Genomic DNA, 14240 nt, shown 5'->3' with positions numbered 1-14240 from the left:
ATATGAAATCCTAGCTGGATGAAATCCAAAATGGATCTCAAGACCTTCATGTCTCCTCAGTAAGGTGAACTTCTTCCTTAGTCTACAGAGTCATTTTTCCAGGCCCACACGGTGCCTCATGGTGCCACTGGAGAATTGTTGTAGCCATGAAGGCATCATAGGAAAATGGGGTAACATCTCCAATGGCTGATTCCACTCTGCTTTTTGAAGATGTTGTTCTTATAGACTGTACTTTAAGGCGAGGTCTTTCTGGAGGAAGCACAGTCAGGATTGCTTTGCCCAGGTACATAGACTGAGCCAAGGAACTGGACTGGTAAATGTGTAAATGTTAAAAGGTAGGTGGGATTTGTGGATTTCTCTCTTAGACCTAAAAATGTGCTTAAATCCCAACACTGTCCCTCTTTAGGCAGGTATTTTATTTTGTGGGTCTCAGCTGAGTTTTCTGAGACTTGCAGTTCTTCTGAGAGCACTCTCTGCAAAGCAGACCTTAGAGGCACGTGGATAGTGATGAGACTCATGATGCTTTTCTGATCTAGGAGATCTTGGTGCTACTGAAACTTCAGAGCTGAGGTGGAAATGCAGAGGTCTGTCTGGTATTCTTTGGGTATCAGGGGAGATTTTTTTGATCAAAGCCATATATGCCTGAGTGAGGACAATACTGGTGAAACAGGGTAGGTTGAAGGGGACTGGTAATTTCTACTTTCTGAGCAGGCATGGACTAGGTGAGCTGAGTCGGATAACAAGTGAGGTATGTATGACTTGGCAGTGCGTACGAGATCTGTGTGTGTGCATAGGTATGTGAGTGGCACTAGGAAAAGTGGGTGGAAAGGTGAGAACTAGATTTCATGGATGAATGGAAAAGAAATAATAAACAGAATGGTTAATTGGAAAGTTTCTGAAAAGCCTTCTCTAGAGACATGAAAGTTTAATAAGTTCAGAGTAGGTTGGACAGATAACACAAATACAGTGTTAGCTATATAAAGTAGCAACAATTAAAATATATGCTAACTTCTTTTTTGTAACTTATAAATTTCCCCTTAATAATGGAATTATAGTAGAGAATATCTTGCCCTTGACCTAAATAGTCAATGATTCAAGATTAGAGCATGGCTCTGAGGACCAGAAACACAGGCTCCTTCTGGGGATGCTGTAGCCCTCCAGGGAGGGACTGCCTCCAGATGGAGCCATAAACCTGCCTCGGGGCCATTCACTGAGGTCAGACCCAATGACACAGAGTCATGTGCATCACGGGAAAACAAGAGTACCTGTCAGCCCGTGGGTATTAGCACAGAAATATAAAACTAGCTGGAAAAAACCCTAACAACAAGAAACCCCTGCAGTCCACTCGCTGTTTAGTGTAGTTCAGAGCCACCAAGGAGCCTCTTTAATTTTTTTTTTAGTATACATGACTGCAGGAGGACATTCAGATTCCCACAGACTACAGGGCATGGCATGCCTCATGTATGTGTGATGGCAAGAGATCATAGTGCATATAGACTCATTGAGCCACCATACTGACTGTATTTATATGGAAATTTCTTCTCCTCTCCACCAGGGGATCTTTGTGGGGCTCAGTGTGCCAACTGCTCCTGGCACTGCCTTCTCCAGGGGACAGGGGAAGACAGAAGACAGCTCCATACTGCCATACTTTCCAGGTGTCTCTGAAACGGGGATGAGAACTGCTAAGGGATAGACAGTGAAAGAGCCAGCTTACTAATTAAGGCCCCTTTACTGCCTTCTACTCCCAGGGCAGCCTGAACTCTGACAAAGCTCCTCAGAAACTTATTTCTTCATATAAGTTGCATGCCTGTCTGTTCCTCTGTGTTATGAATGAGCCAAGATCAGTGACTGACAGATGACAAGGGTAGGAGGCTTTTCTCACATAGGTTTCTTACCTTCTTAAATAGTTTAGGCTGTTGGATGGCTTGGGGCAGATAGAAACACTAAGCGGTGCTTTGACCATCCTCGGAACTAGGCAAACCTATGAGAAATGAGACAGCAGTCAGAGGGGCATTTGGCTTGTACCCATAATAATTTCATATTATGGTGGACAGAAACCAGGCTTTTATAAGAGATTATGTATGAAAGAGAAATTCTGTTTGACAAATTACTGTTTTATACATAGCAAAGTGTTCACCTAATCAAAGAACTTTCTAAGTATTAACTAGAAGTCTTTTAAACAATTTTGTGATGTCATTTTGCTGTATAATCCTTTTATACAATGCAGTATTTTTGTAGAATTCTGGCAGAATTATTAATAAACCTTTAAAAATCAGAGCGAGGAAAGGAAGAGAGAGAGAGCTGGAAAAGAGACAGTAAAACCAAGTATGTGTCTGCATTGTTCCATAGCAGCCAAGAGATTCAGAAACAGGAGAATTTTATTCTTCTAAGTCCAGGCTGAGCTTGTGATCAACACATCACTGTTCTCTAAGACATGCTGCAGTCCAGCAAAAGGTGCAAACCCAGACGGGCCTTTTCAGTTCCCCCTGTTGTATGTCAGCAGTAACAACAGCATCAGCAGTAGCAAGCCGATTAATGAAGGTTGTGTCCCTGGGGGCAGAAGCAATGCCTCTGTGAGCCTTGCAGGGGAGGTGGGCAGGCTGCTGTAAATGCAGAGTGTTCAGATGGTGTGGCTGGGAGATGGTAACAGCCCACTTTGCTGGGACTCTGCTTCCACACCTCACGTACACCCGCTCATGTGACCATTATCAATCATTTAAGCCAACTTTGTCTTGGAGTATGGACCCGTGCTTTGGATCTTGTGATAACTTGTGTGGTAAACTGCATGTACAGTAATGCACTGTTTTACTCATTACAGGATGTCTAATTTGGTATAAAGAAATGTTTTAAATAAGCTGTTCATTATCTTAAAATTATCAAACCTTGCAAGACATAAAGTGCAAGAAACTCAACACTAGCAACTGTGGCTGCGACCTTTCAGAGTAGCTGATCTGGACAGACTTACACCTGTAGCTGTACATCATCTTTCAGCGTAGACATACCAAGTGAGAAGCAAACATTATGATTTTTCAAAAGTGTGTTGTCTGGTAGTGCATAGGGCAATAGCATGACTTGCCATGTACTTTTCTTTTAGTTCTACAAAAGTCAAGAACTTACAAATTCAATAAACATCGATTATAAATTTGATTAATGACAACTGTGATCTCATTAATTGTATTTTTAATAAACTAGTCCTAAGCCATGTTCTAATGTGTGGATACAAAGCTAACATATTTTTGCTGTGCGCTGGGCACCACGATTTTCATGTTTGCTTGATCTGTGGGATATTGAAGCCAGTCGTGCTGTTGTGGGCAAGTTTTCTCCACAGCCCACAGGGCTGGTCCCAGAGGAAGGCTCAGGTGCTCACCAGCTAGGAGTGCGACCCAGAGCCCTCCATGCTCAGAGGCCTTGCTATCCAATGCAATGGAAAATTAGCTGTTTCAGAACATCTCAGAAACCCATTGAATGTGGTCTCAACTCTCTTTCTTACCTTCCGGAGCTCCTGCTCTGAATCCCACGTAGCCCCACTACCCCTCTGCATATCTGTGTTTCCTTCTCAGGGGTCACTGAGAGAAAGGACGTCAGGTATATGTCAGGTATCCAGATGAGGATGACCAGGACACCATACCTTGGGGCATGCCTTACAAAGAAAAGATGCTGGATTACAGTTTTGGCTTTACACAATTCAAATCCACCTAATTATTGTTTTAAGCACCCAAGACCTTTATGGAATATAGGATGACATTATACAGCCTTTTTGCTCCATGAGAAGAGACAGTATTTTGGAATAGAATTTAATGTTAGTCTTAATTAAATTAATAAACCTAGCAGTTTTCCCTTCAACACCTACCTTGTTTCTTTCCTGACAATATTTTACCTCCTGTCTGGCATCATAGCTACAAAAGTGAACTTCCTTTTCAGGTGCTCAGTTCTTTAATACTTAGGTCCTTGAAAATGTCCATATTCTACAAGCACTTCCAGTCCATTCAACATTACAGGGAACTCAGTTGGCTTTGCACACATCTGCTTAGTACAAAGGCATAGATTATAAAGATATATCAGATATTTTCCTCATATGCAAATAAAAACCTTAGAATGGCACAAAGTATGAAACAATGAGCCCACATCTTGTTAGAGGAAAGGAAGAAATAGCTCATATATGGACTGAGCAGTGTCCAAGTTGCTGAGGCGGAATGTGGCTGGAGAAGCAAAAAGTCATCCAAAGGAAACTATTTCACAGATCCCAATCTGAAATATACGAACTTTAGACAAACCCTTCACCGAGTTTTGCTCCTAAAATCTTATTGTTATCATAAATAAAAGGCCTAAATTGTAAGTTTCATGACACAATTGAAATTTCAAGAAGCTGATGAAAATTTCACATTGATGCTTAGAATGAATTCATTCAAAGCATTAGTGGAAAGCAGTATTAGAGCAGCAGGGGTGGGAAATACAGAGAGTAGAACTGGGGAAAATTCTGTGTTGGAGTGCAATTTGGCTCGCTGCTTTGCAGCAGGTATGTGAGCCACTCATGCCTGGGACAGCATTTATTTCAGTGTTTGAACACCTCTTGGCACAACAAGGTCCAAATATTTAAGTCTAAGAAGTAACAGCTGTGTTTTTAAGGGTATTAGGGTAGTGAAATGAAGGAAGGATGGTTAAAACAGTTCTTAATTGGGCTCTCACATCTTAATAAAAGGCGTAGGATAACTTTTTCTTTTGTGAAACGTTTTCAGAGCAATTACAGTATTATTTTTATTCTAACCAGTAAAGATATTTCAAGGCCAGGCAGAGAAGTGTAATAAGGGCAATGCGAGAGATGCAGACCAAGCGGAGACAGATACCTCTAAACCTTGCTGGCTGTTTCATCTGCAGGAAAGAGGGATTGCAGGCTGATGGCAGCTGACAGGAACCAGAGCTCAGGGATGTGGTATGTGAGTGTCCCAGGAGCCAAAACGTTCTTTGACATTTCCGGCAAAAAATGACCATCATTATTATGATCTCCTGCGTAGCTCGTGGAACTTCAAATGACAATCGCGGGATAAGAGACGTTGTCTTTTAAAAACGGACCTGCTCTTGATTTAAAGAGGGTGAATGAGAATGTATTGTATCCTTTGATAGTCTGTTCCAGTGGTTAATTATTCTCACTGTCAAAAATGCATGTCTTTTTCTTTTTTTTCTTGTTTGGATGTATGCTAATTTCAAACAGGTTTTTGGTTTTGATTGTGCAATTAAAAAACTCTGGAGAAATCTACAAGGCACTTTAGACAAATGGAAATTCTGAAATACTTCTTTATTATAAAACTTCACAATTGTATAATTATGATAAAACTGTTTTTCACCTCTCCTTTTAGCTGGCTTGTAACGATTTTTGAAAGAATTTGTCACTTTAAAGCTATAATTAGGAAATAAAGATGTAAGACATTTTTATTTCTATAAAACAAATGTAGATTTTATTTTAATTGGGAAAAAACACTTTAAGTTAGTAGTTTATTACCAGCTTAACTGTTATAAGGCCACAACTTTTGCCAGTCAAAATTGGACTGCACTAAGTGGGAGATAAACCATTCTGAGCCAGCTCCCAAAATAAAAATAGACTCAGGGCCTCACTTCTCAAGGGATAAAATGGGGGATAAACTAAGTTAAGACCCATGTGTCTGTTTTTGCATCAGGTACAGAGTCATAGGAAATGCTCAACCTACCTCTTTATAGCCCATGATACCCTTTCCTCATATCCATGATCCTACAGCACATCTCTAGCCATCTGAGTGGGTGCTTCTTGAGCTCTTGTAGTGACACTGCTGCCTACCAGCACACGCCACACAGAGTCTGGGGCACCACACGTGGCTGCATCCTGCTCTAAGAAAAGCAACAGTTCTGAGGGACAGTTCTTGTGGGTCAGAAGGTGTGGAGATCAGTCATGGTGGTGATAGTGGTTCAAACTAGAGACTGCACAAATCCGGAGTAATGTGAGTCCATATGATGGGAAATGCATGGCAGAGCATCAGCCTCTGCTTTCTGCAGGTTGTGGCTGGGGACATGCTGGTGTAATGTGCTGTTTGGTGTCAGTTTGTTCATGGTTTCCCTCGCCAAAGCCCAGCCTTATGCCCTCAAACCTGTGTTCTAGCATATCTCATATAAAAGGTCTGTGTATTTCCTTTGATCTTCACAAGCGTTATTTTCAATTAGAGTTTGTACCATCTCAGAGCAGAAGGGAACTCTGCAAATGTGGATAAACCTTCCTCCCAGGATTAAAACCAGTTCTTAGTATTTGTTTGTGTTTGTGCTGCTCACCTCTTTCCTGGCAGTTGCTCAAGAGGTAGCAGAGAAACAACCAGCAGAATGGGACACAAAAATCTACTTGGCTGGATGTATTTCTTTAGTTTCTAAAGCTTCCATGGCTGCCCAGACGTGCAGCAGCACAAACTCTTCTGGAAAACTACCAGGTCAAGTTGCAACTTCAGGCTGGCCAGTGAGAAAAAGTGATAAGGGAACTTGTAAGTGAAATGTCACGAAAGAGGCATAGCATTTGGCAAGTTTGTCAGGGTGCCTTGTGATTTTGGGTGCCTGGCTGAAATAGAATATGGGCCAGGCATCTTCGATGGGCACAGGAGCCGCTTTTGGAAATATTAGCTGTAATGTCTCACACATGATGTAGTCACGCCATAGTCAACAGGGCACTGTGGGTCGTGGCATAGCACAGGATTTGCACCTGCAGTGTTCACACAGAAGGACCTGCTGCTCTTCTCACACATGTGTAAATCAAGATCCTTTTCAAGAGTTAGGATGTTGACTTGCCTACAATTAGGACAAATAAGATCATTTTCTGAGTATCGATTGTAAAATTCTTGAATTAAAGCTAAAGGAGGGAAGGTTTAGATTAGATATTAGGGGGAAGTTTTTTACAGAAAGAGTGGTGATGTGCTGGAACAGGCTGCCCAGAGAAGTAGTAGATTCCCCGTCCCTGGAGGTGTTCAAGGCCAGGTTGGATGGGGCCCTGGGCAGCCTTGTGTAGATCCAGGCCTGGAGGTTGGTGTCCCTGCCTGTGGCAGGGGGGTTGGAGCTCTATGATCCTTGGGGTCCCTTCCAACCCAGACCATTCTATGATGATTCTGTGAATTATTACAGTTTACACTAAGACATAACACTGTAAATTGAAGTTTGCATCACTGTTTTCAAAGCAGTCTGATCTAGCAATTTTAATTGCCACAGATTCCATGGCAAGCCAAGCTAAATGAGAATGAGATTTACAGGTAGTGAGTTTTAATTTTTCATTTATTGCTATTTTTATCTCAGAAATTATCTTTGCACCCAGCAGTGCCCAGAAACTTTTTTTTTTAAACTTGTCCTGTTACTGTGGGATGTGCTTGTGAGTGTCATCACAGTGAGAAAAACGATGTGGTATTAGTCAGCCCAGCAGCACTGAGGGAGCTGTAGAACAGAGCTGTGTGGGTCTTTCACTAGGACATCGGTACTCCACCTAGATGCTATAACTATGGTCATGTTAGGGAAAAACAGCTCTAACTGTACAGATGTGTGGCTTCCTAATCATTGTTGCTGATGCTTGCATACTGGATTTGGAAGAAAGAACACAAATTGAATTTTACATGTCCACCACTGAGTTGTCAGTGAAAAAATGACTATTTTTTTGTCCATGTAAAGTGAATTTCTTGAAATTCTGCATTTAAAATAGCATATATGCACCTATAGTTGCAAACTGTAGAAGTAAGAATGCAAAAGGAAACTAAGAATGCCCGGTATGTTAAATGACACAAGTGTCTTAGGTCTCATATATTACTCTCACAGTCTCACTACCATTAGCCTAAATCCTTTTTAGTCCAGCACACCAGAGAAGTAAGCTAGACAAAGTGAGTAAGTGAATTTTCCATCATTCACTTCTTTATGTTATTGCGAGGATCAATAAATGCCCATTCAAAGGAACTGAGGTTAAGCTACTCATTAATCCTGCCTCCCAGAGATTCTAAAATATGATTTTCTTTTCTTTCTCGTCACCTTTAAATCATGCAAAATGCAGTTTATGGAAAGTGGGAATAATATAGAAAAGAACTTGATAGAAGATTAAGCGAGTACTTGTATGGGGAGTATTCATTGAATGGGTCCTCTTGTAATCTGTGATTGAGCCACATGTAGCACTTATTTTCTTGGCAATTTCTTTGCCTGGGAGCTGATTTTTCTCTGTGCTTTTTTGTGATTTGTTCTTGTTTGGTTGGTTTTGGTTTTAGGGTTTTTTTTCCAAAAAGATTTGTTTTGCCTCAGAGACAAAAAAGTGTGTCCTTAACTGTAAACAGCATTTGACAATATTTTTTAAGTAATAAACTTGGAATATAAAAAAAGGAATTGTCAATGCATCAGGCCAAATTCAATTGAAGCTGCTCAGAACTCTTGAACAGCTCAGAATGGCTTTGCTTATCCTTCGCACCCTAACATTTTTTCACCCTGTAATTTTTATCTTCTTTAAGCTGTCTTATGAGTAAAGAAGGAATCTCTGCTACTCCAGTTAGGCTCTAAGGTCTTTGAAACACCAAGGTGTGGAATGACAGCTGCAAACCTTTTGTCACCTGTGACCAAAATGCTTTACCTTGTGATGCACAATGCGATCCCTTTATGCTTTCCCACCCAGACTTCCAGCGTGGGGTCTCGCAGCAGCAGGTTCTCCAGATGTTTGAACAGTGCTGTACAGGGCGGCTATCAGGAAGGTCTGCTGCTGTTTGATTTTGTGTTTGTTTTGGCAAAACCCCTAGAGTTAATGTTTGTTACTCTGAAACAATTTTAAAACTTGCTTGGGAGTGAAAAATTCAAGGTATGTACAAACAGATACCTATCCGTGCTGGAATACAACTCTAGCTTGGAAACAGGGTAACGACGTGTTCCTGAGTCAAGAACATCCCTTGGAATATGAATAAAGCAAACTTGATTGGGTTTATATCCATCTATTCAGATGTGACATAAATTGTCACTCAGATCAGAGTTCACCTAGAAGGGCAGAAAAATAGGTAAGTTGCTAACTGAACCCGCCTCACTGCGTAAAAAGATGCTCCAGTGTGAAGAGAGGAAGGAAGGATGCAGCTGGGGCTGTGGGGAGAGGGCAACCTGCCTTTCCAGCAGCAGTATTCTCTAAAGTCAGCTGCCATGAGGTAGCCCAAGAATTTAATAAAAAATGAGAGGTTTAGTGCCATGTTACTTCATAAACCAAACATTTAAAAATAAAAGCATAATAGGTCTTACTGAGAAATTATTCTACTTTTTCGGAAGATGTGTGTTTTTTAAATGTTCAGGATTCTAGTTTTCCTAGCAAAAGAATTTACTGGAGCAGCCATGCTTTATTTCCATGAAAAGTTGGTGAATTTGTATGGAAGTCTAGTCACATACACTGCATGAGTGATAGAGAAGCATGTATAGAGCTTCTTGTCTAGATAATTCATTGCAGTACCAATCCTATTCCGTAATGTTAATGGGATACTGTACAAGACTACCACTGTATAGGAAACCACTCTTAAATCCATTCATCTCCTTTCCATCACAACCACAGGAAGAGAAAGACAATGGCAGGATGGATTTTATGTCTATTCGGTTACATTTTGTACACAAAGAGAATACAAATATATTGTTAGGCTTGCTCTTTATTAATTGCCTTGCTGACTATTGACTGAAGCTCAGGTGGCATATTTTTCAAAAGCATTAATAACCTCTTTGTGTTCTAGGCCTGTGTTCCTCAGTCTTTTCAGGATGATGATTCCTTATTTCAAGTCAATGTTACAACCAACCTTCCAACATTTATTGTAGAGTGAGAGTAAAGAATGTTTACACACAGTTATAGCAATAAACTGGCTTAATCCAGTGTATTTTGAAAGAATTACTCCATCCATGTCTAAAAATCAACCACAAATAGCAGGCCTGGGGCCTCCGTACCCCAACTGTCCTCATCTGGGATGTGACCCACCCGTGCTCAGCTTCCCTTCCCACACAGGAGACCAAGGCAGATACCATGCACCCAGCTCTTGTCCCAGTTGAGACAAAAGAAGAGATTTGCACCCAGACTGCAGATTTAGGAAGCACTGTACAATCCAACATTTTGGTTCTAACCAGAAAAACATGGTCTTTTAAAGCTGTAGTCCCATGGGGACTGAAATAGGAAGAAAGGGTCATTTGTGGTGGTTGAGAGGAGCAGATCTCAGGTACTTTGATGGTTTTGACATCCTGAGAGTTATTCTGGGACTTCTTTTCTTTGACACAGATCCTACTCATATTTTCAGCTCTTTACAGACTCACTAATTTTGCAGTCACAAAGTATCACAGGGTAACGATGATCCAACACTACTGCTCCAGGCAGATGGTGGCTGCTGGCTGAGAATGTGTCTGATGTCTGATTCTGTGGTTCTCCCCCTACTCAGAAAGCCCAGGATTTTCTTTGGAAACCATACACACACGCAGGTTCAGTCACGACTGCAGTGCCTCATTTATTTGCACCTCAAGCTTCAACTGGCCTTTTGATTTTGTGGAACCCCATAAATTCTCTTCCTCCAGGACAATACTTCTGGCACTGACTCACTGTAGTCATCTCAGCAAGTGAGAATGTATTTCTGCACTTGAATCCATCTCTCCTTGAAGCCATTATGGGGCAGTTCAGTCACCTGCCAGCCCCTTAAAAGCACAGTAGCATTAACTCAACACAAAAGGCATATTGGAGAAGTAGCAGCTTTCCATATCTGAGTTAATGGTCAGTGAGTGCTTGTGGTTATATTAAAACACAGATAAAATAGCTGAAGAGACTACAAGCACCCTGCTGTCTATGTAAGAAGGCAGGTGGGTCCATCTGGGTGTACTGGTTGTCTTTGTGTTCATGGACCTTCTCAGGTTCCCACAGAGCGAGGAAGGAGATCTGAGCTGTCATTGAGCATTCAACAAACCTCTCCAGGCTGTGCAAAAGGCTGGTCCTGAGATGGCTCCCATGTCCATGGTCCTGTACTGGACCCATTTGAAAAATGTCCTGCAGGGTAAGTAGAAAGTGCTGCAGAGCATGAGAGAAGTTAGCGGAGCAACAGGGAATCAGTGCAGGTCCTACCTGGCCCGAGTAAATAAGAGTGGGTAGGAGCCAGCTTGACTCCAGGGAGATTGGCCAGCTCTGAAAGTGCCAGCTGGGTTTCTTCACTTTATCTCTGAGCTATATGGAGAGGAGTCAAACCCTTCCCTGCAAGCCGGGGCTGGGAAGGGATGCTCTGACACACCTGCCTGACCCAAACTGTCATCTGTATCTGGGGCATGGGCAATCCACAGATGAAACTGTATCATCATGGATACAACTATCTCAAATAATTTATACACAAGGATAACTTACTAAGTTGTCTTTCATCTTTCCTGTTCTGATATGCCTGGAGTGTGACTGCATGGACTGGTTCAATCTAGCATTTGCTAGTTCTCATGCAGTGTATCTGTGGGACAGGAAATAATTGAATGTCTGCTTAGGCCTTCACTTGAGTTAATGTAGGTGCTTCCTCTTCAGGAAGGTGAGTTTCCATGACCTTTAAAACCTCTTGCTATCATCTGTCTTTGGCTGCCGGAGATTTGCCTTTATTTACCTCCTGCGGCCTTTAGGTACTTCAGTAAGCGCTCCTTGTTGTGGCCACTCAGACAGCAGTGCTAGAATTCATAGGCCTCTGAAGGTACATTTGTAACTCTGGGCTCACGCTGTGTCCTGGATTCTGTAACTCAGGTTTCGCACGTATTCGGGAACGTTTCACCCGGGCATCCACATACTTCAGACGTCTGCTTGAAATTGGAAATACAGCTCACGGGGTGTGGCTTTGAAGGTAACTCCAGTTTTTATCAAGTCAGATGTTTAGTTTAGCACTGTATTGCACTCTATAAGGGAAACCTAATATGGCACCGAGTAAAACAAATTCAGATACAGTGGAAAAGTATATCAATCAGTGTTCCCAAGATAAGGAGAAGTACAGTTTCACATGCAGTATTTCTACTCAGGCTTATTTTCTGCCTGTGAAATAGCAGTGGGTCAAAAGACAGGTAAATTCAGTGGATAAGTCACAGTTCCCTTGTGACTGCTAGATTCTGTGTGGAAACACCACCTAAAGTTCATGATATAATGTTACATTACTATGATGGTTTGGAGTGAAAATTGTGTTGCGATACACTGAACAAAACCACTGAAAATATCCCTTATTGAATGTCTTGTTCAATCTAACTAGTACCTACTGAAGAACAGTATACAAAAAAATTAAATAGAATTGTATACTACAAAAAATATTTTCTCTGAAACCAGTTTGCTACTATAAAGTGTGTTATTCCAGCACAGTTTGCATAGTTGTCATGTCACAGAACGACACATTGTGGAAAACACCAACCAAGCTGGAGTTTTCATTATATGTCTAAGGGATTTTAGAAAAGGAAAATAAAATATATGGGGGTGTGTCAGTTGATTGTATTTTTCTTCTTTTTCTATTTGATATCCTTCTTCACCTTTACTGACTGAAACACTTTGAAGTAAAAGTGAAAAACCCCAAAATTATTCTTCCGATTTTTTCGGTAATCTTTAAGCATCTTTGTCTTATTTAGGCTAGTAGAAGCTTTATCGTGACATATTTTCTTTATCTAAAAGGCCTTCAGAATATTTAAAGCCATAATGCAACAAAATAAGAAACTAGACCATAAAATATAAATACAGTATGTACAGATGAAACAGTAATATCCATGAATAGAAGGGACATAAAAATCACCATAAAATAAGGATCAGAAGAAAGACTCAGAAACAGTGATTTCATTAGTCACTTATGGAGCTTTCAACAAGACTGAGGAAATCATGTATAATGGTTGCTCATTACATACCCTATTTGTTCATAGGACATGTTTAGGAAAAGTTTTGTCCCCACTTATGTTGGGACTAGTTAAAAAAAAAGTAAAAATAAAAATACAGAAGATTCCCGTGATCTTCGGTTTCTTTGATGGTGTGAGTTCTTTTCACTAAAATGCAAGTTTGTCAATACAAAAGTAAGCAAACAACAAAACATCCCCTAAAACCCAAACTCCTGTCATGTTTAACAGATCAATAGAATGAAAGTATCTTGTTTTGTGAAATTACTAGGTAAGAAGAAAAGCAACAAATCTGCATAAGGTCTCTAGAAGTTTTACTGCATCAAGTGTTCAACTTCAAAGATAGTTATTTATGGCACTAAGACCAGGGTGTGAATCTACAGTATCATTACATAGGTAAAACAGAACATATACACTCCCTATTTTATATGTATATGTGTATAAGAAATAATTTCCAATCAGTAAAATGAAATAAATCGTCAAATCTACTATTACTTTGGAACTTGATCTAGTGAAGATGTCTCTGCTAACTGCAAGGGGATTGGACTAGATGACCAATCTAACACATTCTATGATTCTATGATTTGGAACTGAAGAACAAGACAAAGGTACCAAAATTCCTGTGAAGAACTGGAGGCTGTAGGAAAAAATCTCTCAGCTGCCCTTAAACACTGCTGAGTAAGGACTGCTGAGTATCAATAACATAAATGTTGAGTTCACAAATAAGAGGATGCTGTGAGATACCTACTCATAATCTGATTAACACCTAGCATCTGAAGTTGATTTCCCACTCTAGGTTTAGGGGGAATATTTACAAACAAATAAGGGGAATCTTGATTGGTTTGTTGGGGGTTTTTCTTTACATTTCCATTCCATGACATGTTTGTTTCATGAAATTTGCTAAATTAGTCAAATATGGAAACTCATACTCTTTTACTAGACTAAAGATGGAATATCAAGAGGAAATTAGCATTCTGGTACAATTCAGAGCAAGGGACTATTCAAGAAACAGGGAGATTCTTTTTGGAAACACACAGTTTTGAACATTGGTGATGTTCTGTATTTCGTTGTTCTAAGAATTTCTAAAAAATGTTGGGGTACCTTTTTAATCCATGCTGGGGCAATTTTTCTCCAAATACAGTTTTCCTTTTATTAATAATGTTAGTAAAATGAGTATTTTTCAAACAAGGTGCTCAGCATTAATATTTTGTTTTCCCTTAGTGTGAGTCCTAACAAAATCTACAGTGTTTTGATAATGTTGTTTAAACCTGAAATACAGAGAAACCTTTCCTGATAGAGCTCAAATTATACTCTCAGCAGACAAGATACAGTTTGGGCTGGCTTGCTCTGCTCCTAATGGAGGGAAATGCTGTCTCCATGTAGTCCCTCTTCTC

This window comes from Gallinula chloropus, assembly GCF_964237585.1.
Source record: "Gallinula chloropus genome assembly, chromosome: 1".
NCBI lineage: Eukaryota > Metazoa > Chordata > Aves > Gruiformes > Rallidae > Gallinula > Gallinula chloropus.
This window is presented reverse-complemented; position numbering follows the sequence as displayed.